Genomic DNA, 26,274 nt, shown 5'->3' with positions numbered 1-26,274 from the left:
CTCCCACTCTCAGTCCACAACAGAGACCTGTACCTGAATCCGGTTTATCATCAAATACACATGTCGTGCAATTTGCTGCAACAGTACAGTGCAATACATAGAATTATTACAGTACTGTGCAAAAGTCTTAAGCAGACATATATGGGCCTAAGACTTTTGTACAGTACTATACATTGTAGGAATTTGGGAGGACTCCAGAGCACCTGGAGGAAAACCACATGATCACGGGGAGAACGTGCCAACTCCTTACAGACAGCGGTGGGAATCAGACCGTGAACTTACAGGTGGCACCGTAAAGCATTGTGCTAACCGCTAAGCTACCGTGCTGGTATGTGGGAGAAATGGTATGGAGGGAACTTTAGTCCATGTCTGAACCTGGGAGTGTCTTTTTTGGACTGCATCGGATCATTCCATTCAATCATTTTGTTTTCCTTTACACTCCAGTACTGAAGAATGACAATAAACAATCTTGAATGTTAATTATTGAATTGGCTCCGTAAGTCTGAAGCACCTGTGGCTGTCAGTCACCAGGGAGCTGATACAATAAGCCAGCCTGGGAAATGACAGTATCGACATGGACTTGATACATTACTTCATCCTTGTCTGAGAGAGAAAGAAAATACTGAAAAAGTTTCACAGGTTGACTATCCACTCTTTCTCCAAAAAGGAAAGATCGGAAATTCCCTGTGACTGCATTAAAAGGAATTGAGGAACTGAAAATCTTGCATAATTATTTAAAGAAGAGTCAGATAAACTTTTGAAAGTTCGGAGAAGGGCAAGTCTAAGGACTCACACTCAATGTTTTAGGAACAACTTTTTTTCCCTCCGTCATCAGGTTTCTGAACATTTGTTGGGGGATTTCAATACGCAGGTAGATTGGGAAAATCAGGTTGGTGCTGGATCCCGAAAAAGAGAGAGATTTTGAAGAATGCCTGTGAGATGGCTTTTTAGAGTAGCTTGTGGTTGAGCCCACGAGGACGTCAGCTATTCTGGGTTGCGTGTTGTGTAATGAACCAGTTTTGGTTAGGGAATTAAGGTAAAGGAACCTTCAGGGACCAGTGATAGAATTCTCCCCACAATATGAGAGGGAGAAGCTAAAGTCGGATGTATCCGTATCACAGTGGAGTAAAGGGAATTGCAGGGGCGTGAGAGAGGAGCTGGCCAAAGTTGATTGGAAGGGAACACCAGCAGGGATGACGGCAGAGCAGTAATGGCTGGAGTTTGTGGGAGCAATTCGGAAAGTATAGGATATATATGTCCCACAGATGAAAAAGTATTCTAAAGGAAAGAAGGCACAACCAAGAGAAATCAAAGGCAACATAAATGCAAAAGAGAGGGCATATAAAATTAGCAGGAAGTTAGAGGATTGGGAAGCGTTTAAAAACCAACTAGAGGTAACTAAAAAAGCCATAAGGAAGTGATGCACCTTCATAACTCACGCTGAGTCTTATGAAGCGAGATATCGGCTTTTATTGACTGGAAGAATAAACAGCACTACATCCTGGGGAAAATGAGGGAGAGCAGCAGCCCACAGTCGCCTTTATACAGGGGTCTGTGGGAGGAGCCACAGGAGCAGTCAGACAGGTATATCTAGTTCACCACAGGAAGGAAAAGAAATATGAAGATAAGCTGGCCAACAACACCAAAGAAGATAACAAAAGCCTTTTTCAGATATATAAAGAGTGAAAGAGAGGAGAGAGGAGATATTGGACCGCCGGAAAATCACGATGGTGAGGAAGGCAAAAGCAATGTTGGCATTCATTTCAGGAGGACTAGATTACAAAAACAAGGATGTAATGCTGAGGCTTTGAGGCACTGGTGAGGCCTTACCTTGAGTATTGTGAACAGTTATCTATGAAAGGATGTGCTGACATTGAAAAGGGTTCAGAGGAGTTTCACAGGAATGATTCTGAGAATGAAAGGGTTAATGTATGAGGACTGCCTGATGGCTCTGGGCCTATACTTTCTGGAATTTAGAAGAATGAGGGGAGATCTCTTTGAAACCTATCTAATAGTCGAAGGCTTAGATGGAGTGGATGCTTCCTGTAGTGGGGGAGACTCGGACCAGAGGACACAGCCTCAGAACAGAGGGACGTCAATTGAGAACAGAGATGAGAGGGGATTTCTTTAGCCCCAGGGTGGTGAATCTGTGGAATTCATTGCTACAGTCGCCTATAGAGGCCAGGTCACTGGGTGTATTTAAGGCGGAGGTTGATAGGTTCTTGATCAGTCAGGGCATGAAAGGTTATGGGGAGAAGACAGGAGAATGGGATTGAGACGGAAATGTATCAGCCATGATGCAATGGCATAGCAGACCTGATGGGCTGAATGGCCTAATTCTGCTCCGATGTCTTATGGTCTTATGAATCAATGTACTCTGTTGCATCACTCTTCATCAAGAGTCCTGATAAAAGGGTCTTGGCCTGTAACGTTGACTGTTTATTCCTCTCTACCAACGCTGCTGGACTTGCTGAGTCCCTCCAGCATTTTGTGTGTGTATCACTGTTCCTCTTTTGCGTTATTTATAAATTGTGTAAATTATAGTAATCTTTTGGGTGCCGGGGTGAAGATACATCTCTACCAAAAGAGATGTAATGCGCTCCTTCCCTCTGCTAGCCTGCAGGCCACCCCTGGGCAAAGTGTAGCACCTACTCAGAACCTCCCCCCCCCACTGCCCCTCCTGATCAGGGTGATGTGAAGCCATGGGAGCAGGTGGTGGAGGGTTGTATGAGCACCCAGTGCAGATCACAAGCCCTGGTTATGCAACCACTGACGCCAGGCAGACAATCTCTGAAGAGTCACCCATCTTGTAAAGACACTGTCCACTTCTGTGGAAAAATTTGCCAAGAACAATCATAGTCAAAGACATAATGAAAGTAATGCTGATGAGTAACATTTAGGCCCTTTCCTGTTCTACTGCCACACAACAACAAATTTCTTAACATACACCAGTGGCAATAAAACCTGATTCGGGTTCTGAACCCTCCCAGTAATCAAAGACATTTGTCAAAAAGGCAAAGCCCAAAGAAGGGTTCATCCGTCGTGAAGGAGCTTCACCTTCTGGGAAATGCCCTCTTCTCGTTACTACCATCAGGGAGAAGGTACAGGAGCCAGCAAACCCACACTCACTGTGACGTTGTGGGTTTCCTCCAGGTGCTCCGGTTTCCTCACACATTCCAAAGATGTACCAGTTAGGATTAATAAATTGTGAGTCAACATAGCTTGTCCACAACCCTAATGTGTACATCTTTGGAAAGTGGGGGGGGAGAACCAGAGCACCCGGAGGAAACCCACATGGTCATGGGGAGAACATACAAATTCCTTACAAACAGTGGTGGGAATTGAACCTGGGTTGATGCTGTAAAGCATTATGCTAGCTGCTCTGGTGACTACACTCTGCAGGTTTAATTGGTGCAGAGAAGAGCAGTTGCCTACCAAGTTGAGACAAAACCTGTCAAGACACTTCCTCTAGCACACCCGTAGAAGTTTGAGAGAATTTTTCTTTCTCTCTTGCACAGGCTGTATCTTATAAACACAAGAGATTCTGCAGAAGCTGGAAGTCCACAGCAACATACACACACACACACACAAAATGCTACAGGAACTCAGCAAGGCAGAAAGCATCCATGGAAGAGGATGACTTTTCAGATTGAGTCCCTTCATCAGGACTGAAGAGGAAAGGTGAGGAAGTCAGAATAAGAAGGTGTATTGGGGGGGGGGGAGGTGGGTGGCAGAAGGAGTACAAGGTGGCAGGTGATAGGTGAGAAGGTGAGGAGGATCTTGTGTGACAACCCTTCTGTACAAATGGCAAAGAAGTCCATTACTTCTTTTGGTAGACTTCTTTGTCTTCCTCTTTCTCCTCTGCCTTCTGGCCCTCAGTCTCCTGGTCACCTCTCTGATGGTTGTGGTCCTCTCTAATTTTGGAAGGACTCACTTACTGCAGAGGGACTTCAGCAACTCCTGGTGTGGGAATTTGAGGTTTCGGCTGGCCAGGAATATGCCCTGTCATTGTGTCTGGGGAACTGCAGACCCACACTGGACCTATAGTATACCTCTCCTGATCCTGAGAGAGATACAGGCGACAGATACAGATGTTACAAGTGGTGAAGCCCTTAGACCTCAAACCCAGACACTTGGAGTGTGTATCGTGTTTATTTACCATATACATGCACAAGTATAAGGAATTTGCTGGGTGTGTTTCATCAGGGTGAGACATGCAACAACAACAAAATCAACAATTATAAAGAATAAAGAATTCTGTTAAAAATATCATGTTAGAGGTTAAAGTGAGGATATGGAATACAATCTGCATAAGTATTCATTTGATGACGGTTCAAAAACAGATTTTGTTAGTGCAGTGATTGTGAGGGAATTTTTCACAAATTCCCCTCCAAGGAATTCTGGACTTCCTCCTTTCTTCACAACACAAGTTCCTCATTTGGTGGCAGAACATGACAGGCCTTTGTAATGTCGTCACTGACAGCTCTGTGTAAGCAAAACTAATCGCTAACCAATGCCAAAATTAGACAATAGCTCTTTTCATTTCTTCTGGCACTGACTCAAGTCCTTTGATGAGGGCTTTTGCTGACATTACCCTGGCAACTTGTCACGTTGGCCGGTTTATTCTTGTCCGTGCAAGAACAATGCTGGAATCAATGTCACAGCAGGCAGAGCTGCTGCCTCACATCTTTACTGACGTGGGTTCAATCCTGCGCTCTGGCACTACCCATCTGGAGTTTGCCCATTCTCCCTAAGATTGCATATGCCATGGAATAGAGCTATAGAAAAGTACTGTGCAGAAACAGGCCCTTTCACCCATCTAATCTATGCTGAACCCGGACCATAGCCCTCCATATCCCTACCATCCATGTCTCTATCCAAACCTCTCTTAAACATTGAAATCAAGCTCTCCTTCACCACTTCTGCTGGCAGCTTGTTCCACTCTCTCACCACCCTCTGAGTGAAGAAGTTTCCCCTCATGTTCCCCTTAAACTTCTCACCTTTTACCCTTAACCCATGACCTCTGGTTGTAGTCCCACCCAACTTCAGTGGAAAAAGCCTGCTTGCATTTATCCTATATATGGCCCTCATAGTTTTGCATACCTCTATCAAATCTTCTATCAATCTTCTATGTTCAGGAATAATATCCTAACCTATTCAATCATTCCTTATAACTCAGGTCTTCCAGACTGGCAGCACCTTGTAAGTTTTCAACATTATTTACATCTTTCCTGTGGGTCGGTGACCAAAACTGGACACAGTACTTCAAATTAGGCCTCACCTAACTCTTGTACAACTTCAACATAACATCCCATAATCATACATCAGCATGCATAGTGCTCCAGTTTCCTCCAAACTCCCGAACATGTCTAGGGTGGTTGGTAAGTTGCCCTCACTGTGAGTCTGGGGGAGTTGAGAGGTGGCATGGTAGTATAGCGTTTAGCACAGCATGTTATAGCGCCTGCCAGCACCGACTGGGCGTCATTTCCCGCCATTGTCCGTAAGGAGGTTGTTCGTTCTCCCCTTGACCACACTGGTTTCCTCCGGGTGATCTGGTTTCCTCCCACCTTCCAAAGGATGACGGGTTAGGGTTAGTGAGTTAGGGGCGTGCCACGTAGCTGCTGGAAGTGTAGCCACACTTGTCGGCTGCCCCCAGCTCACCCTCAGACCACGCTGGCCGTTGAATCAAATGACACATTTCACTGCATGTACTGATGTTTCGATACACAGTCATAGAGTCATAGAACACTTTCGGGTAGATGGAGCTCGCCAGCCTGTGAAGGCAGTCCATCTAAGAGAGGGAAAACTGATTTCAAACCTCCGCTGCCTTACGGCCATACCCGCTCATGGGAAAGGCTTCGGGAGTAAACCCTGAGGACAATTCTGGAGCTGGAGTCCCTAAGGCAGTCCGACGTTGCCTTCAACCTCGCTCTGGCAACTCCAGCGATGACACTGGTGCCAAACTGTATCGGCCCTTACCCTTCCCTTGGACAACGTCGGTGTTGTGGAGAGGGGAAACTTGCTCAACCTTGCCCAGGCCCACGCACTGGAAAACATTCCAGGCGCAGATCCATGGTCTTGCGAGACTAACGGATGGCACCATATAACACTACAACACAGAAACAAGCCATTCAGTCCATCTAATATGTACCAATCCACTGATCTACATAGTCCCATCAACCTACACCTGGATCATAGCCCTCCCTACCTCTCTCATCCACGTACCTATCCAAAATAGAGACAAATACACATGATGAATAAAGCTAATCTTTTCAATCATTTTATGTTTGACTGTGGGGAGAGTGACATAGGATCAGTATAGGATTGGTTTACATGGACTCAATGGGCTGAAGGGCCTGTTTCTGTACTGTAAGTTCTTTCCCTTTAATGGAATCTGAAAGGTAGCTTAAATCACGGCTTTTTACAATAGTCCATTGGAATTCATTCAGAGCAGCAGGTGGAGGAGCAAGTGTTCGAGAGCTTTACTGAGAAAATCCAGCAACTTAAGTTATAAACACAAGAGATTCTGTAGATGCTGGAAATCCAGAGAAACACACACAAAATGCTAGAGGAACTCAGCAGGTCAGGGAACACCTATGGAGGGAAATAAACAGTTGACATTTTGGGCGGAGGTCCTTCATCAGGACTAGAAAGGAAGGGGCAGAAGCTAGAAGAAGAAGTGGGGAGGAAGGAGGAGTACAAGCTGGCCAGTGATAGGTGAGGCCAGGTGAGGGGGAAGGTGGGTGAGAGGTGAAGCAAGAAGCTGCGAGGTGATAGGTGGAAAAGGTAAAGGGCTAAAGAAGAAGGAATCTGATAGGAGAAGACCATGTACCGTGGGAGAAAGGGAAGGAGGAAGGGCTGGTGAGATGGGAAGGGGTGAGAGGGCGTCGGAATGGGAAAAGAGAGAAAGGAGAGAGGTTGTAAATTACAGGAATTTAGAGAAATGGTGTTTTCGCCATCAGCTGGAGGCTACCCAGACAGGATTTGAAGTGTTACTTCTCCAATTTGGGGTAAATCAATTAAGGAGGATTTAACTTTCCTATAATATCCATTTGTTTCTGCCTCCTTAATGGATTTTGAAAGCAGCTGATCAAACAATGCATTTATTATAGTGTCTACCTGATCTGTAAACATAATGGTATCTGGCGAACCGGTCTCAGATGCTTATTGGTGAAGAGCTGTGTACAATTATGCAAATTTTTTCTCAGCCATCTGTTCTCCGAAATCTTCCTGTGAGAGAGAAGCCTAAGCCTGTCACCCACTACACTCTACCTGAGTCTGCAGGCTGGGGGATGGGTGTAGAGATGAGGGTGAGGGTCTCTGGCCGGTGCGTGGTGGGGGTGGGGTGTCCACAGAGAGGTTTTCAATGCTCTGCACCATGTTAGATGTTGAATTGCAGACTGGGAGCCAGTGCGTGCTTCACTTGGTTAGAATTCACGGCCTGGAATGAGAAGGCTTCGGCAGACCCCTGACAGACGCCGCTGTGCCGGGAGGAGAGCAGGATGACTCTGAGAGTGAACTTTCTTCACGTCTACTAGCTTCACACTCCCTGCTGTACAATTTGTTTCAGGCTGCTGAACTTAACTCCTGTCCCGGGAGAGTCACAGCAAATGAAACGGATCCTTCAGCCTATCCATCCCTACTGACCTTCGAACAGAGACACTACACACGGGAACAGACCGTCAGCCTGTCCATCCCATACCGACCCTCGAACAGAGACACTACACACAGCAACAGACCGTCAGCCTGTCCATCCCATACCGACCCTCGAACAGAGCCACTACACACAGCAACAGACCGTCAGCCAATCCATCCCATACCGACCCTCGAACAGAGCCACTACACACAGGAACAGACCGTCAGCCAATCCATCCCATACTGACCTTCGAACAGAGACACTACACACAGGAACAGACCGTCAGCCTGTCCATCCCATACCGACCCTCGAACAGAGACACTACACACAGGAACAGACCGTCAGCCAGTCCATCCCATACCGACCCTCGAACAGAGACACTACACACGGGAACAGACCGTCAGCCTGTCCATCCCATACCGACCCTCGAACAGAGCCACTACACACGGGAACAGACCGTCAGCCTGTCCATCCCATACCGACCCTCGAACAGAGCCACTACACACGGGAACAGACCGTCAGCCTGTCCATCCCATACCGACCCTCGAACAGAGACACTACACACGGGAACAGACCGTCAGCCTGTCCATCCCATACCGACCCTCGAACAGAGACACTACACACGGGAACAGACCGTCAGCCTGTCCATCCCATACCGACCCTCGAACAGAGACACTACACACGGGAACAGACCTTCAGCCTGTCCATCCCATACCGACCCTCAAACAGAGACACTACACACAGGAACAGACCGTCAGCCTGTCCATCCCATACCGACCCTCGAACAGAGACACTACACACGGGAACAGACCGTCAGCCTGTCCATCCCATACCGACCCTCGAACAGAGCCACTACACACAGCAACAGACCGTCAGCCAATCCATCCCATACCGACCCTCGAACAGAGCCACTACACACAGGAACAGACCGTCAGCCAATCCATCCCATACTGACCTTCGAACAGAGACACTACACACAGGAACAGACCGTCAGCCTGTCCATCCCATACCGACCCTCGAACAGAGCCACTACACACAGGAACAGACCGTCAGCCTGTCCATCCCATACCGACCCTCGAACAGAGACACTACACACGGGAACAGACCGTCAGCCTGTCCATCCCATACCGACCCTCGAACAGAGCCACTACACACAGGAACAGACCGTCAGCCTGTCCATCCCATACCGACCCTCGAACAGAGCCACTACACACAGGAACAGACCGTCAGCCTGTCCATCCCATACCGACCCTCGAACAGAGCCACTACACACAGGAACAGACCGTCAGCCTGTCCATCCCATACCGACCCTCGAACAGAGACACTACACACAGGAACAGACCGTCAGCCTGTCCATCCCATACCGACCCTCGAACAGAGACACTACACACAGGAACAGACCGTCAGCCTGTCCATCCCATACTGAACAGAGACACTACACACAGGAACAGATCGTCAGCCTGACCATCCCATACCGACCCTCGAACAGAGACACTACACACGGGAACAGACCGTCAGCCTGTCCATCCCATACCGACCCTCGAACAGAGCCACTACACACAGGAACAGACCGTCAGCCTGTCCATCCCATACCGACCCTCGAACAGAGACACTACACACGGGAACAGACCGTCAGCCTGTCCATCCCATACCGACCCTCGAACAGAGCCACTACACACAGGAACAGACTGTCAGCCTGTCCATCCCATACTGACCTTCGAACAGAGACACTACACACGGGAACAGACCGTCAGCCTGTCCATCCCATACCGACCCTCGAACAGAGACACTACACACGGGAACAGACCGTCAGCCTGTCCATCCCATACCGACCCTCGAACAGAGCCACTACACACAGGAACAGACCGTCAGCCTGTCCATCCCATACCGACCCTCGAACAGAGCCACTACACACAGGAACAGACCGTCAGCCTGTCCATCCCATACCGACCCTCGAACAGAGCCACTACACACAGGAACAGACCGTCAGCCTGTCCATCCCATACCGACCCTCGAACAGAGACACTACACACAGGAACAGACCGTCAGCCTGTCCATCCCATACCGACCCTCGAACAGAGACACTACACACAGGAACAGACCGTCAGCCTGTCCATCCCATACTGAACAGAGACACTACACACAGGAACAGATCGTCAGCCTGACCATCCCATACCGACCCTCGAACAGAGACACTACACACGGGAACAGACCGTCAGCCTGTCCATCCCATACCGACCCTCGAACAGAGCCACTACACACAGGAACAGACCGTCAGCCTGTCCATCCCATACCGACCCTCGAACAGAGCCACTACACACAGGAACAGACCGTCAGCCTGTCCATCCCATACCGACCCTCGAACAGAGCCACTACACACAGGAACAGACCGTCAGCCTGTCCATCCCATACTGACCTTCGAACAGAGCCACTACACACGGGAACAGACCGTCAGCCTGTCCATCCCATACCGACCCTCGAACAGAGACGCTACACACAGGAACAGACCGTCGGCCTGTCCATCCCATACCGACCCTCGAACAGAGACACTACACACAGCAACAGACCGTCAGCCAGTCCATCCCATACCGACCCTCGAACAGAGACACTACACACAGGAACAGACCGTCAGCCTGTCCATCCCATACCGACCCTCGAACAGAGACACTACACACGGGAACAGACCGTCAGCCTGTCCATCCCATACCGACCCTCGAACAGAGACACTACACACGGGAACAGACCGTCAGCCTGTCCATCCCATACCGACCCTCGAACAGAGCCACTACACACAGGAACAGACTGTCAGCCTGTCCATCCCATACTGACCTTCGAACAGAGACACTACACACGGGAACAGACCGTCAGCCTGTCCATCCCATACCGACCCTCGAACAGAGACACTACACACGGGAACAGACCGTCAGCCTGTCCATCCCATACCGACCCTCGAACAGAGACACTACACACGGGAACAGACCGTCAGCCTGTCCATCCCATACCGACCCTCGAACAGAGACACTACACACGGGAACAGACCGTCAGCCTGTCCATCCCATACCGACCCTCGAACAGAGACACTACACACGGGAACAGACCGTCAGCCTGTCCATCCCATACCGACCCTCGAACAGAGACACTACACACGGGAACAGACCGTCAGCCTGTCCATCCCATACCGACCCTCGAACAGAGACACTACACACGGGAACAGACCGTCAGCCTGTCCATCCCATACCGACCCTCGAACAGAGCCACTACACACAGGAACAGACCGTCAGCCTGTCCATCCCATACCGACCCTCGAACAGAGACACTACACACGGGAACAGACCGTCAGCCTGTCCATCCCATACCGACCCTCGAACAGAGCCACTACACACAGGAACAGACCATCAGCCTGTCCATCCCATACTGACCTTCGAACAGAGACACTACACACAGGAACAGATCGTCAGCCTGTCCATCCCATACCGACCCTCGAACAGAGACACTACACACGGGAACAGACCGTCAGCCTGTCCATCCCATACCGACCCTCGAACAGAGCCACTACACACGGGAACAGACCGTCAGCCTGTCCATCCCATACCGACCCTCGAACAGAGACACTACACACGGGAACAGACCGTCAGCCTGTCCATCCCATACCGACCCTCGAACAGAGACACTACACACAGGAACAGACCGTCGGCCTGTCCATCCCATACCGACCCTCGAACAGAGACACTACACACAGCAACAGACCGTCAGCCTATCCATCCCATACCGACCCTCGAACAGAGACACTACACACGGGAACAGACCGTCAGCCTGTCCATCCCATACCGACCCTCGAACAGAGACACTACACACGGGAACAGACCGTCAGCCTGTCCATCCCATACCGACCCTCGAACAGAGCCACTACACACAGGAACAGACCGTCAGCCTGTCCATCCCATACCGACCCTCGAACAGAGCCACTACACACAGGAACAGACCGTCAGCCTGTCCATCCCATACCGACCCTCGAACAGAGCCACTACACACAGGAACAGACCGTCAGCCTGTCCATCCCATACTGACCCTCGAACAGAGACACTACACACAGGAACAGACCGTCAGCCTGTCCATCCCATACCGACCCTCGAACAGAGACACTACACACGGGAACAGACCGTCAGCCTGTCCATCCCATACCGACCCTCGAACAGAGACACTACACACAGGAACAGACCGTCAGCCTGTCCATCCCATACTGACCTTCGAACAGAGACACTACACACAGGAACAGACCGTCAGCCTGTCCATCCCATACCGACCCTCGAACAGAGACACTACACACGGGAACAGACCGTCAGCCTGTCCATCCCATACCGACCCTCGAACAGAGACACTACACACAGGAACAGACCGTCAGCCAATCCATCCCATACCGACCCTCGAACAGAGACGCTACTCACAGGAACAGACCGTCAGCCTGTCCATCCCATACCGACCCTCGAACAGAGACGCTACACACAGGAACAGACCGTCAGCCAATCCATCCCATACCGACCCTCGAACAGAGCCACTACACACAGCAACAGACCGTCAGCCTGTCCATCCCATACTGACCCTCGAACAGAGACGCTACACACAGGAACAGACCGTCGGCCTGTCCATCCCATACCGACCCTCGAACAGAGACACTACACACAGCAACAGACCGTCAGCCTATCCATCCCATACCGACCCTCGAACAGAGATACTACACACGGGAACAGACCGTTAGCCTGTCCATCCCATACTGACCCTCGAACAGAGCCACTACACACGGGAACAGACCGTCAGCCTGTCCATCCCATACCGACCCTCGAACAGAGACACTACACACAGGAACAGACCGTCAGCCAATCCATCCCATACTGACCCTCGAACAGAGACACTACACACGGGAACAGACCGTCAGCCTGTCCATCCCATACCGACCCTCGAACAGAGACACTACACACAGGAACAGACCGTCAGCCTGTCCATCCCATACCGACCCTCGAACAGAGACACTACACACGGGAACAGACCGTCAGCCTGTCCATCCCATACTGACCCTCGAACAGAGACACTACACATGGGAACAGACCGTCAGCCTGTCCATCCCATACCGACCCTAGAACAGAGACACTACACACGGGAACAGACCGTCAGCCTGTCCATCCCATACCGACCCTCGAACAGAGACACTACACACGGGAACAGACCGTCAGCCTGTCCATCCCATAACGACCCTCGAACAGAGACACTACACACGGGAACAGACCGTCAGCCTGTCCATCCCATACTGACCCTCGAACAGAGACACTACACATGGGAACAGACCGTCAGCCTGTCCATCCCATACCGACCCTCGAACAGAGACACTACACACGGGAACAGACCGTCAGCCTGTCCATCCCATACTGACCCTCGAACAGAGACACTACACACGGGAACAGACTGTCAGCCTGTCCATCCCATACCGACCCTCGAACAGAGACACTACACACGGGAACAGACCGTCAGCCTGTCCATCCCATACCGACCCTCGAACAGAGACACTACACACGGGAACAGACCGTCAGCCTGTCCATCCCATACCGACCCTCGAACAGAGACACTACACACAGGAACAGACCGTCAGCCTGTCCATCCCATACCGACCCTCGAACAGAGACACTACACACGGGAACAGACCGTCAGCCTGTCCATCCCATACCGACCCTCGAACAGAGACACTACACACGGGAACAGACCGTCAGCCTGTCCATCCCATACCGACCCTCGAACAGAGACACTACACACGGGAACAGACCGTCAGCCTGTCCATCCCATACCGACCCTCGAACAGAGACACTACACACGGGAACAGACCATCAGCCTGTCCATCCCATACCGACCCTCGAACAGAGACACTACACACAGGAACAGACCGTCAGCCTGTCCATCCCATACCGACCCTCGAACAGAGACACTACACACGGGAACAGACCGTCAGCCTGTCCATCCCATACCGACCCTCGAACAGAGACACTACACACGGGAACAGACCGTCAGCCTGTCCATCCCATACCGACCCTCGAACAGAGACACTACACACGGGAACAGACCGTCAGCCTGTCCATCCCATACTGACCCTCGAACAGAGACACTACACACGGGAACAGACCGTCAGCCTGTCCATCCCATACTGACCCTCGAACAGAGACACTACACACGGGAACAGACCTTCAGCCTGTCCATCCCATACCGACCCTCGAACAGAGACACTACACACGGGAACAGACCGTCAGCCTGTCCATCCCATACCGACCCTCGAACAGAGACACTACACACGGGAACAGACCGTCAGCCTGTCCATCCCATACCGACCCTCGAACAGAGACACTACACACGGGAACAGACCGTCAGCCTGTCCATCCCATACCGACCCTCGAACAGAGACACTACACACGGGAACAGACCGTCAGCCTGTCCATCCCATACCGACCCTCGAACAGAGACACTACACACGGGAACAGACCGTCAGCCTGTCCATCCCATACCGACCCTCGAACAGAGCCACTACACACAGGAACAGACCGTCAGCCTGTCCATCCCATACCGACCCTCGAACAGAGACACTACACACGGGAACAGACCGTCAGCCTGTCCATCCCATACTGACCCTCGAACAGAGACACTACACACAGGAACAGACCATCAGCCCAGCATGCTGGTGCTGAACTCGATGCTGAATGAGACTGAATCTCTTATGCTGGCACATGACCCATACCCCTCCATTCCCCACACATTTAGACTTTGTGATTGTTTTCCTTATTCAGGCTCGATACCCTGTGTAATGATCTGATCTGCACAAACTGTTCAAGACAAGTCTTTCACCGTAGTTTAGATGGGCACATGAACGAAAGAAAAATGTGGGAGAGAACTTGGATTGATCTTGGAGTAGGTTGTAGGCTTGGCACAGCATTGTGGACCAAAGGACCTGTGCTGTACTGTTCCATGTCTATGTGTCTGTCCTAATGGCATTTTAACCATCATCATCATTATGTGCCGTGTCATATGACATCATCATTACGTGCCGTGTGACGTGGGCGATCATGGTCTTTCCATGATGATGATTGTTCTTGGCAAATTTTTTCTACAGAAGTGGTTTGCCATTGCCTTCTTCTGGGCAGTGTCTTTACAAGATAGGTGACCCTGGCCATTATCAATACTTGTCTGCCTGGTGTCAGTGGTCACATAACCAGGACTTGTGATCTGCACCAGCTGCTCATACGACCACCCACCATCTGCTCCCTTGGCTTCACGTGACCCTGATTGGGAGCTAAGCAGATCCTACACCTTGCCCCAGGGTGACCTGCAGGCTAGTGGAGGGAAGGAGCGTCTTACACCTCCTTTGGAGGAGACGTATCTCCACCCTGACACCCTGTCTGTTAAATACCTCTTTCATATCTGTTTCAGTCGGCACTCCTGACAGCCCATTCCAGGCATCCACCACTCTCTGTGTAGCTTGCCCCAAGCATCTTTTTTAAACTTTCCCCTCTACCTTAAAGCTACGCCCTCTAATATTTGACATTTCTCCTCTGGGAAAACTGCTCTGACCGTCTACTCTATTTATGCCTCTCATAATTTTATACACTACTAGTAGGTCCCTCCTCAGCCTCTGACGCTCCAGAGAAAACAATCCAAATCTGCCCAATCTCTCCTCAAGACTTATACCTCCTAAACCAGGCTGCATCCTCTTGAACAGGCCTCTTGTACTCCTGGCCTCACAATCTACCTCATTATGATCTTGCACTTTATCATTTACCTGCACTCTACTCTTTCTGTCGTTTTTACACTTTATTCTGCATCATTACTGTTCCACTTTATTCCAGCTCAGTGCACTGTGTAAAAGATTTGATCTGTGTAAACAGCATGCAAGACAAGCTTTTCACTGTTTCTTGTGACAATAGTAAACCAATACTAACACCAATCCTGTTGAACGTCTTGTGAACCCTTTCCAAAGCCACCACATACTCCTGTTTTTTTTTTAATGACCCTATCGTTATAGAGTCACTTGGCAGAGAAACAGGGCCCTGGGCACTCCATGTCTTTCAGTCCTGAAGGAGAATCTTGGCCAGAAATGATGACTGTTTATTCTTTTCCATAGATGGTACTGTACCTGACCTGCTGAGTTCCTCCAGGATTTTATGTCTGTTCCTTCATTCCATGCCGGCTGTCATGTGCCGATCAAAACGGATCCCGTGGGTCCGTAGCCCATTATGCCCTGGTGATTTAGATGTTCATCCAGATGCTCTGTTAACTGTTGTGAGAGTCTTTACCTGCACTAATTTCTTAGGCATTTTGTTCCAGATTCCAAACATCCTCCATGTAGACCCTTTCCTGTCTAATCCTCTTATTCCTAACCTTGAACCTATGCCCTCTGGTAATTTAAACACCGGGTCAGATGGACTGAAAAAGCAGGGTGTCGGCACAGGAGGTGAGGGTCGAGCCCGATCTGCTTTGCGTCAGTAACTCCACCCTCCTCAGCACTGAGGCTGTGAGCCTGCTCCGGGTGCATGTCTGTGAGCTTTGTGACGATTTGTCCCACTATGTGATGAACTGAGGCCGAACCTGTCCCCTTCTCCAGCTACTCTGGGCTTTGTGTCTGTGAGCTTCACGAAAATTTGCCCCGCTGTGTGATGAACTGAGGCTGAGCCTGTGTCCTGCTCCGGATGTTCCGGACTTTGTGTCTGTTGACTCACTTCCATTCTGAATGCTGTTACTTGCTTTTATTGTTTGTATGATCTGTATGTTTTCCTCCCTCTCCCTCCCCACGTTGGATGTTGCTCTTTTTTAAAAATCAGTCCTTTTGGGTTTCTTGTTTTGTAGCTGCCAAAAAGCAGACAAACCTTAGGGGTTAAAAACACAAAATGCTGGCAGAGCTCAGCAGGCCAGACAGCATCTATGGGAGGAGGTAGTGACGACGTTTCGGGCCGAAACCCTTAGGGTTGTATAATTTATACATTCTTTGATAATAAGTGTACTTAGAACTTTGAACTTTTGTGTAATCTTTGTCATGGAGAATATTTCCTGCTGGACCTCATAATTCTGTACACCTCTTTCAGCTTTACTGTCCGTGTTAAGACTCGTTTGAAAGTGGAAATATTTCTTGAGGCAGGGTCTTGACCTGAAAAGTTGACAATTCATTCCTCAATGGATCGAGATGCTGTTTGATCCATGGTGTTCCTCCAGCAGACTGTTTGTCGCTCCAAGTTCCAGCATCTGCAGTCTCCTGTGTCTTGGAGAAATCCCACTGACTAATCACCATGAACGCCATTATACTATTAACGAGCCCTAATATTTCCTCCAAGTCAACCCTTCTCTTGGAAGAAAAAAACCTCCGGGCTTCACAATATTTCTTTTTGTGTTCAGCAGTTATTTCCAAGTGTTCCCATGGGCTCAGCTGTATTAAAATGTTTAGATGCCTCCTCTCATTGAGTGCACCCAGGAGGGATCTATGTTTGCTGTGTACACAGAGGCAGAGCGACAGGCCTTGAACAGGGCACCTGGCAAGGAGATGTTTTGCTGGAGAATCTATTGCTTGGGGAACAAGGAGATTGAGAACAGCTGGGGTGTCTCCAAGTTCACAATGAGGTTAGTGGTGTTTAAGAGTGATGTCATGATCAGAGTGATGTTAGGCTCAGTGGGATTCCTAGATGGGAACAGAATGACTGCTGGGATCGAAGACGAGGAGAAACCTGAGATGAGATATGAACCAATGAGGATTTTGCCCTGTCCTTGCACCCTTGAGGAGGCAGCCAGAGGACCTTGCAAGCCACCTTCCATTGAGAGCTTTCTTCCACCTGCTTATTCTGGTTCTTCCAACTTCCTTTCCAGTCTTGATGAAGAGTCTTGGCCTGAAACTTTGACTGTTTATTTCCCGCCATAGATGTTGCCTGAACTGGATCGGAATCAAAATCAGGATTAATATTACTAGCATATGTAGTGAAATTTGTTGTTTTGTGGCGGCAGTACATTGTAACATTGAAAATGATAAATTACAAATATAAATTAAATAGGTCATGTAAAAAGAGAGCAAATGAAAAAGTAAGGTAGTGTCCATGCATTGGTTCAGTGTACATTCAGAAATCTGATGGTGGAGGCGAGGAAGCTGTTCATAAATCATTGAGTGTGTGTCTTAAGGCTCCTGTACCTCCTCCACGATGGTGGTCATGTCCTGTTAGATCTGTTGCCTGTTTGATGGATCACCTTTAGAACATGTTCTCATTGCTGGGGAGGCTAGTGCCCATGATGGAGCTGGTTGAGTTTGCCAGCTTTCTTGGATCCTGTGCAGTGGGTCATACCAAAGTGTGATGAAACCAGTTAGAATGCTCTCCATGGTACATCTGCAGAGATTTGCTAGAGTCTTTGGTGACATACCCGATCTCCTCAAGCTCCTAATGAAATATAGCCACTGCCTTGTGTGCCTGCTTTGTATTTGCATCGATATGTTAGGCCCGGGATAAATCTTCAGAGATGTTGAACACCCAGGAACTTGAAACTGCTCACCCTTTCCACTGCTGATCCCTTAATGAGGACTGGTGTGTGTTCCCTTGACTTTCCCTTCCTGAAGTCCACAATCAATTTGTTGATCTTACTGATAATGACTACAAGACTGATGTTGCAACACCACTCAACCAGCTGGTCTATCTCACTCTTGTACGCCTCCTCATCACTGCCTGAGATTCTGCCAACAACAATGTGTGGTCTGCAAATTTATAGATTGCGTTTGAACTGTGCAGGCCATGGGTGTAGAGAGAGTAGAGCTGTGGGCTAAGCCCCTACTCTTTGGGGTGCACCGTAGTTGATTGATTCTGCCAGCATTTTGTGTCTGTTGCTCAAGACTTCCAGCATCTGTGGTCTCTCTTTGGTCAATGGAGGGGAGGCAGGTTCCCGTGATTTGCTGAACTGTGTCCACAACTCTCTGCCGTTTCCTGTGGTCACGGGAGAGCAGCTGCTGTACTGAGCCGTGATGCATCCAGACGGAATGTTTTCTGTGGTGCATCGGTAAAAATCGGTGAGGATGAATGGAGCAAGGCAAATTTCTTTAGCCACGTGAGAAAGTAGAGGTTTTGGTGAGTTTCCAAGGGCAGTGTGGTTGGATCAGGATAGCTATTGGTGATGTTCACTCCTGGGAACTTCCAGATCTCAACTATTTCAACCTCAACACCGGTGATGTAGATGGAAGCATATGCATCACACTCTTTCTGAAGTCAAAAACTAGCAGCCCGTTTTTTCTGTTGTTGTCATTCGGAGGGAAACATTGCAACTTGCTCCATATATCCACCACCTCTACGTGATAGATCCTTTCCTTGTTTGAAGAATTTTCCAACTGGACCCAGCCGCTGGATTGTGTTTCTTCCACACAGAGTCTTTGCGGTGGCTGTACCGAGCATCAGGGAGTCCATCAGCACGTGCTCCTGCAGCCTGGGATGTGCTAGTCAGAAGCATTCCCTCACGGACATCTCGATGTGCTCGAAGTTTCGGACAGACCAGAGGGTGTCCTTCATCGCGTTGATCTTCCAGCGACATGGTCCATCTCCATGTGAGTCCCTGGGAACAGCTCACTGACCAGAGAGTCTGAGATGAACCGAGACACAGGCCCTTGCACCCTCTTGGGTGTGGTAAGATGGGCCCTCCCAGTCAGATCCTTCCTGTATGTCATCCCATGACACACAGCCCTTGGGAGAGTTATGCTCAAGGTGTAATGGTCAATCACCTCTTTTGAAGAATGCCATCCAGCATCAGTACTTCATTAGGAGTTTCGGTACATCACCAAAGACTCTTGCCAGTTTCAGTAGGAGAGTGGCAGAGAGCCTTCTCCAGCCTGGGCAGGAGGCTCCAAAGCACAGGGTCGCAAGAAGCTGTGGACATCTGTAGACCCCGCCAGCTCCGCCACTGGCACATCCCTCCCCATCATCGAGGAATCTTCACGAAGCGGTGCTCCAAGAAGACGTCATTTATCACCAAGCGCCCTCCCACTCTGAGACACCTGCTCATGACTGACGAGAAGTCTTTGAGTGGGAGGGAGGGGTGGGGCTTGTTTTGCTGCTGTTGTTTTTGTTGCTTGTGTTGCTCTGTGAACACGGCAGGCATGCTAGGTTGGCACTGGAAAGGGTGGCGACACTGGCAGGTTGCCCCCAGCCCATCCTTAGGTTGCGTTGGTTGTTAAAGCAAATGGCATATTTCACTATGTTTTGGTGGACATGTGATAAATAAATAAGACTGTATCTGAACTGGGAGATACCACTGGGTAAGAGGAGGTGGTCGGGCAGCATAGTGGTTAGCGTAATGCTTTACCGTGCCAACTATAAGATTGGGGTTCAACTCCCACTGCTGCCTGTAAGGGATTTTTTATGTCCTCCCCATGACCACGCCGGCTTTGGGCTGCACCCAGCACAATCCTCGGGTGGTGTTGGCCGCTGATGCAAACAACTTAGTTCGCTGCTTGTTTCAACGTATGTGAAACAAATAAAGCTAATTATCTTTAAGAAGTTTGCATTCCCACGCTCGGAGTTTCGGGAGCAGGTTTGTCTACTCTGTTTCTGTTGCCTAATCATGTGGAGTTTAAACCCGTCGGTACTCCTGCCATCAGCTCTGGAATTCCCCTTCCTTTCCTTTATAAAGCTCATTCCTTTGTATGAGCTGTAGGTGATTTGCCTCAGTATCTCCTTTTAAGGTCTGTCTTTTGATTGTACTCCTGTGCAGCAGCTTCAGGGGCTTTCTGGTTTCAACGGTGTGGTGTAACACAATTGAGACTGGCTTCATCAGTAATCCAGCCCTGAAGAATCTTGGCCCAAAACCTTGGCCCACCATACATAATGCCTGACTTTCTAACTTGCTCCAGGATTTTTAAAAAATATTATTGAGACACATGGCAAGTTAACAAGCCCTTCTGACCCAATAAACCCATCATGTGACCAATTAACTTCCTAATTCGTATGTCTTTGGAATGTGGGCGGACATTGGAGCACGCGGGGGAAACCCATGTGGTCTTGTGGAGCATGTACAAACTCCTTACAGAGAGTGGTGGAATTCAGCTCGGGACGCTGTCACTGTGATAGTGTTACGCAAAATTCCATGCCCCACTCCCCCCATTTCCAGTTACTCTCTCACAAGTTGTGAGCCTTGCTGGGCCATTTAGTTTAGCCTAAAGATTTGTGCAACCTGTCCTCAGGTTCATGAGGTCAGGATAAGGTTTTCCTGCGTTTATTTGGCTTTTGAAGCAACACTTTTGCCGTCTGACTGATTCCTCAATTGTTAGTTCCACAGGATCACAAGTACAAGAGAGTCTGCTGATTCTGAAAATCCTGCACAACCCACACAGGAGGAAGAAGCTCAGGACTCACACCACCAGGTTCAGGAACAGTTATTACCTCTCAACCAGCAGGCTCTTGATCCAGAGGGGATAACTTCACTTGCTCCATCATTGAAATGTTCCCACAAACAATGGACTCACTTTCAAGGACTCTTCATCTCATGTTCTCAATATTTATTGCTTATTTATTTATTCTTGACGTTTCTTCTTTTTGGATTTGCACAGTTTGGTATCTTCTTGAATGCCTTAGTCGGGTGGTCTTTCATTGATCCTGTTGTGGTTATTATTCTATAGATTTATTGACTATGCCTGCCTGCAAGAAAGTGAATCTCAGGGCTGTATATGGTGATGTATATGTATTTTGATACAGTAATAAATTTACTTTAAGCTTTGAACATAAAGGCTCCATAGGTCAGGCAGCATCTATGGAGGGAAATGAACAGTTGACACCTTAGATCAAGATCTCTACTGTTGCCTTCCTGTTCCCTTTCTTTGAGTTTCAAAAGAACAGTGCAAAGAGGGTCAAATGGTTTCCAGTACAATGGCTGGAGGTGCCCTTCCATATCCACAGGCAAACTCTCAAATCTATTTCTATTTGCATGTTAACCTACTGGCTCCCTCTGTGCTTTTAAGCCTGGTGTGAAGTGTTCCAAGGTTTCACAGTACGTATTCAGTATACAACCCTGAGATTAATCCTCCCACTGGCAGCCACAGAACAAAGAAACAGCATGGAACCTACTCAAGAAAGCTTCAAGCACCCAACACGCGAAGGGAAAGAACAGCCCAGGCAAACAGCGAGCAAATAACGCACAGAATATGAAACATCAGACCATGACTCCCCGAAACAGTCCCACCAAGTCAGTTCAGGTTAGTGCCCCGTCAGTGGCTGCGAGCCTCAGCTGCAGAGCCATTTCCGTGCTGAAGTGCCTCTATCAAATCACGCAAATAGCAAAGAAGGTGTAAGCAGAAACACATGGATCGTGGACTGCAGAGTCCTCCAAAAATGGGTCCACAACTGCAGAGCACGTTCAGCGTTAAACAGCAAACCGCAAAGCCCCCAAAGAAGTGTCCCAAATCCACAAGCTACAACATGTCAATCCTATTCAACGATTCAGAATTCAGGACGAATTTCTTCCCACACCCTTCTGTGGACAGTCTCTCACTTTTAATTCTGATTCCCGATAAAGCGTCTTGGACTAAAATGTCGACTGCTTTTTTCTCTCTCTGCAGATGCTGAGTTCCTCCAGCATTTTGTGAGTGTTGATTTAAATCTTCTCTCCACCTGTATAAGGGCGGGATATAGATACCGCCTGGATTCGAGGGCGTGTGCTATGAGGAGAAGTGGGACAAACTTGGGTTGTTTTCTCCAGAGAAGGGGAGGCTGAGGTGACTGCTGATAGAGGGTCATAAGATCCTGAATGTTATGGGATGCTCCCAGCCTCGCCAGCTGGCTTAGGACATTCCCATTAATTGATAATCATGTTCTGGGCACCAAGCATTGAGTATTTAAGGAACACCTGAACGTAGGTTCAGTGTTCAATCGGAAGCCTGCCAGTGATTTTGTCTAGCTTTTGCTTTGTGCTCAGTTTCTTGATCCCGTTTGAGACCGTGTCTCGATCCCAGCCTCGGATACTCCAGTATCCAAGGGTCCAAGCCGTCCCCGTCAAGGGCTCTCAACATGAAGAGAGGCTTAGAAAGAGTAGACAGCTGGTATTTTTTCCCAGAGTTGCAAAGACTAATACCGGAGGGCATGCATTAAACGTGAAGAGGATGAGTTCAAAAGAAATGTGCGGGCAAGTTTTTACGCAGAGTGAGATGGGTGCCTGCAAGTTGTGTTGATGGAGACACGTAGAAGTGTCTAAGAGGCACATGAATGAGCAGGGAATGGATGGATGTAGACATTGTGTGGGCAGAAGGGATTGGTTTAATTAGGTGTTTAATGGCTAGTTTAATGAGTTGGGCTGAAGGGCCTGGTCCTGTTCTATATCCTAGGTGAAGATGCTAGATGTGAAGCGGCAGAAGGAGGTGAGAGCGTTTTGTTTTTTAGGCCGGGGTTTGTCCCGTGACGGGTGCTACTTCAGACACCGACAACCCTCCAAGCAGGTGGGAGGCAAAATTATCCTCATGACGGCATCGTCAAGGTGAAGTTCAGTTTCGGCTGTTGACCCTTGCAGGTGGCTGACACAAAACTGAGCCGCTGTGGTTACCATGGGGAAACAGCTGCTCCCCTCACCAGCCAGCCTCGAGTCATCTCAAGGCCCCCGTCTCTATTGATTTAACTGAATTCACTCGCTTTGACGCTGAATATTGCCTGCAGAGCCACTGCCTGGGGAGGAGCTGGAGGCAGATTCAATCGTGTTTAAGAGGCCTTTAGACAGGCACATTAACGAGTTTCTATGTGACTCCTTTGTCTGCGCGTCCCTCCCCACTGATCTCCATCCTGGTGCCAACGCCTAGGTTCAGAAAAGGCTGCAGAGGGTTGTGGACTCAGCCAGCTCCTTCACGGGCACAAGATGTCCACCATTGAGGACATCTTCATCTATTGTGTCTGGAGCTTCTGATGTGGCACCCCCCTACACTGGCAAGACCTGTCATAAATTGGGGGACTATTTCACAGACCATCTCTGTTCCATTTATCAAATTGGAATTTACCAGTGGCTAAACATTTTAATTCCCATTCCCATTACAGCATGTCAGTCCATGGCCTCCTCTTGTGCCGTGATGAGGCCACCCTCAGGATGGAGTAGCAACACCTTATATTACGTTTGTGCAGCCTCCAACCTGATGGCATGAATATTGATTTCTCCATCTGGGAAAAAAAAACTCCCTCCCTCTCCCCTCTTCTTCTGTTCCCCTCTTACCTCTTCTCACCTGCCTATCACCGCCTCCTGGTGCCCCTCTTCCTTCCCTTTCCCCCATGGTCCACTCTCCACTCCTATCAGATTCCTTCTTCTCCAATCCTTGATCTTTCCCACCCACCTGGTTTCACCGATCACCTTCTAATTCTCCTCACCTTTTTATTCTGGCATCTTCTCCTGTCCTTTCCTGTCCTGAAGAAGGGTCTTGGCCCAGAACGTCGACTGTTAATTCATTTCCACAGATTCTGCCTGACCCGTTGAGTTCCTCCAGCATTTTGTGTGTGTTGCTTTGGATTTCCAGCATCTGCAGAATTTCTCATGTTTATGGTCTTCGAAAGGTGATGCCTTAGGAAGGTGACATCCACCATCAGGGACCCTCACCATCTAGGGCTTGCCTACGATTCATTGCTACCATGTGGGAGGAGGTACAGCAGCCTGAATACATAAGACCGTAAGACCATAAGATATAGGAGCATAAATAGGCCATTTGGCCCTTTGAGTCTACTCTGCCATTCATTCATGGGCTGATCCAATTCTTCCAGTCATCCCCACTCCCCTGCTTTCATGCCATACCCTTCGATGCCCTGGTTAATCAAGAACTTGTCTATCTCTACCTTAAATATACCCAATGACTTGGCCTCCACAGCCACTCGTGGCAAAAATTCCACAGATTTGCCACCCTCTGACTAAATTAATTTCTCCGCATCTCAGTTCTAAAAGGACGTCCTTCAATCTTGAAGTCATGCCCTCTTGTCCTAGAATCCTCTACCATGGGAAATAACTTTGTCATATCAAATCTACTCAGGTCTTTTGACATTCAGAATGTTTCTATGAGATCCCCCCTCATTCACCTGAACTCCAGGGAATACAGCCCAAGAGCTGCCAGACATTCCTCATATGGTAACCCTTTCATTCCTGGAATTATTCTTGTGAATCTTCTCTGAACCCTCTCCAATGTCCGTATATTCTTTCTAAAATAAGGAGCTCAAAACTGCACACAATACTCCAAGTGTGGTATCAGAAGTGCCTTATAGAGCCTCAACATCACATCCCTGCTCTTAGATTCTATACCTCTAGAAATGAATGCCAACATTGCATTCACCTTCTTCACAACCAACTCAACCTGGAGGTTAACCTTTAGGGTATCCTGCACAAGGACTCCCAAGCCCCTTTGCATCTCTGCATTTTGAATTCTCTCCCCATCTAAATAATAGTCTGCCTGTTTATTTCTTCCACCAAAGTGCATGACCATACACTTTCCAACATTATGTTTCATTTGCCACTTCTTTGCCCATTCCCCTAAACTATCTAAGTCTCTCTGCAGGCTCTCTGTTTTCTCAACACTACCCGCTCCTCCACCTATCTTTGTACCATTGGCAAATTTAGTCACAAATCCATTAATTCCATAGTCCAAATCATTGACATACCTCGTAAAAAGCTGCAGCCGCAACACCGACCCCTGTGGAACTCCACTGATAACCGGCAGCCAGCCAGAATAGGATCCCTTTCTTCCCACTCTCTGTGTTCTGCCGACCAGCCAATGCTGCACCCATGCGAGTAACTTCCCTGAAATTCCATGAGCTCTTATCTTGCTAAGCAGCCTCATGTGCAGCACCTTGTCAAAAGCCTTCTGAAAATCCAAGTACACCACGTCTACTGCACCTCCTTTGTCTACACTGTTTGTAATTTCCTCAAAGCATTGCAGTCGGTTTGTCAGGCAGGATTTTCCTTTCAGGAAACCATGCTGGCTTTGGCCTATCTTGCCATGTGCCTCCAGGTAGTCTGTAATCTCATCCCTAACAACTGATTCCAGCAACTTCCCAACCACTGATGTCAAACTAACAGGTCTATAGTTTCCGTTCTGCTGCCTCCCACCCTTCTTAAACAGCGGAGTTTTCTTAAATTTTCTTAAAATTTGCAATTTTCCAGTCATCCGGTACAATGCCAGAATCTAATGATCTTGAAAGATCATCATTAATGCCTCTCCAGCTACTTCCTTCAGAACCCAAGGGTGCATTCCATCAGATCCAGGAGATTTATCTACTCTCAGACTATTAAACTTCCTAAGCACCTTCTCAGTCGTAATTTTCACTGCACAAACTTTACTTCCCTGACACTCTTGAATGTTGGGTATACTGCAAACATCTTCCACCGTGAAGACTGATGCAAAATACACATTCAGTTCCTCTGCCATCTCTGCATCTCTCATTACAATATCTCCAGTGTCATTTTGTATTGATCCTATATCTACCCTCGACTCTTTTACCCTTTATGTACTTAAAAAATCTTTTAGTATCTTCTTTGATATTAGTCACCATCTTCCTCTCATAATTTACCTTTTCCTTCTGAATGACCTTCTTAGTTTCCTTCTGCAAGTTTTTAAAAGTTTCCCAATTCTCTGTCTTTCCACTAGCTCC

Source organism: Hemitrygon akajei, chromosome 27 (assembly GCF_048418815.1).
Source record: "Hemitrygon akajei chromosome 27, sHemAka1.3, whole genome shotgun sequence".
Lineage (NCBI taxonomy): Eukaryota > Metazoa > Chordata > Chondrichthyes > Myliobatiformes > Dasyatidae > Hemitrygon > Hemitrygon akajei.
This window is presented reverse-complemented; position numbering follows the sequence as displayed.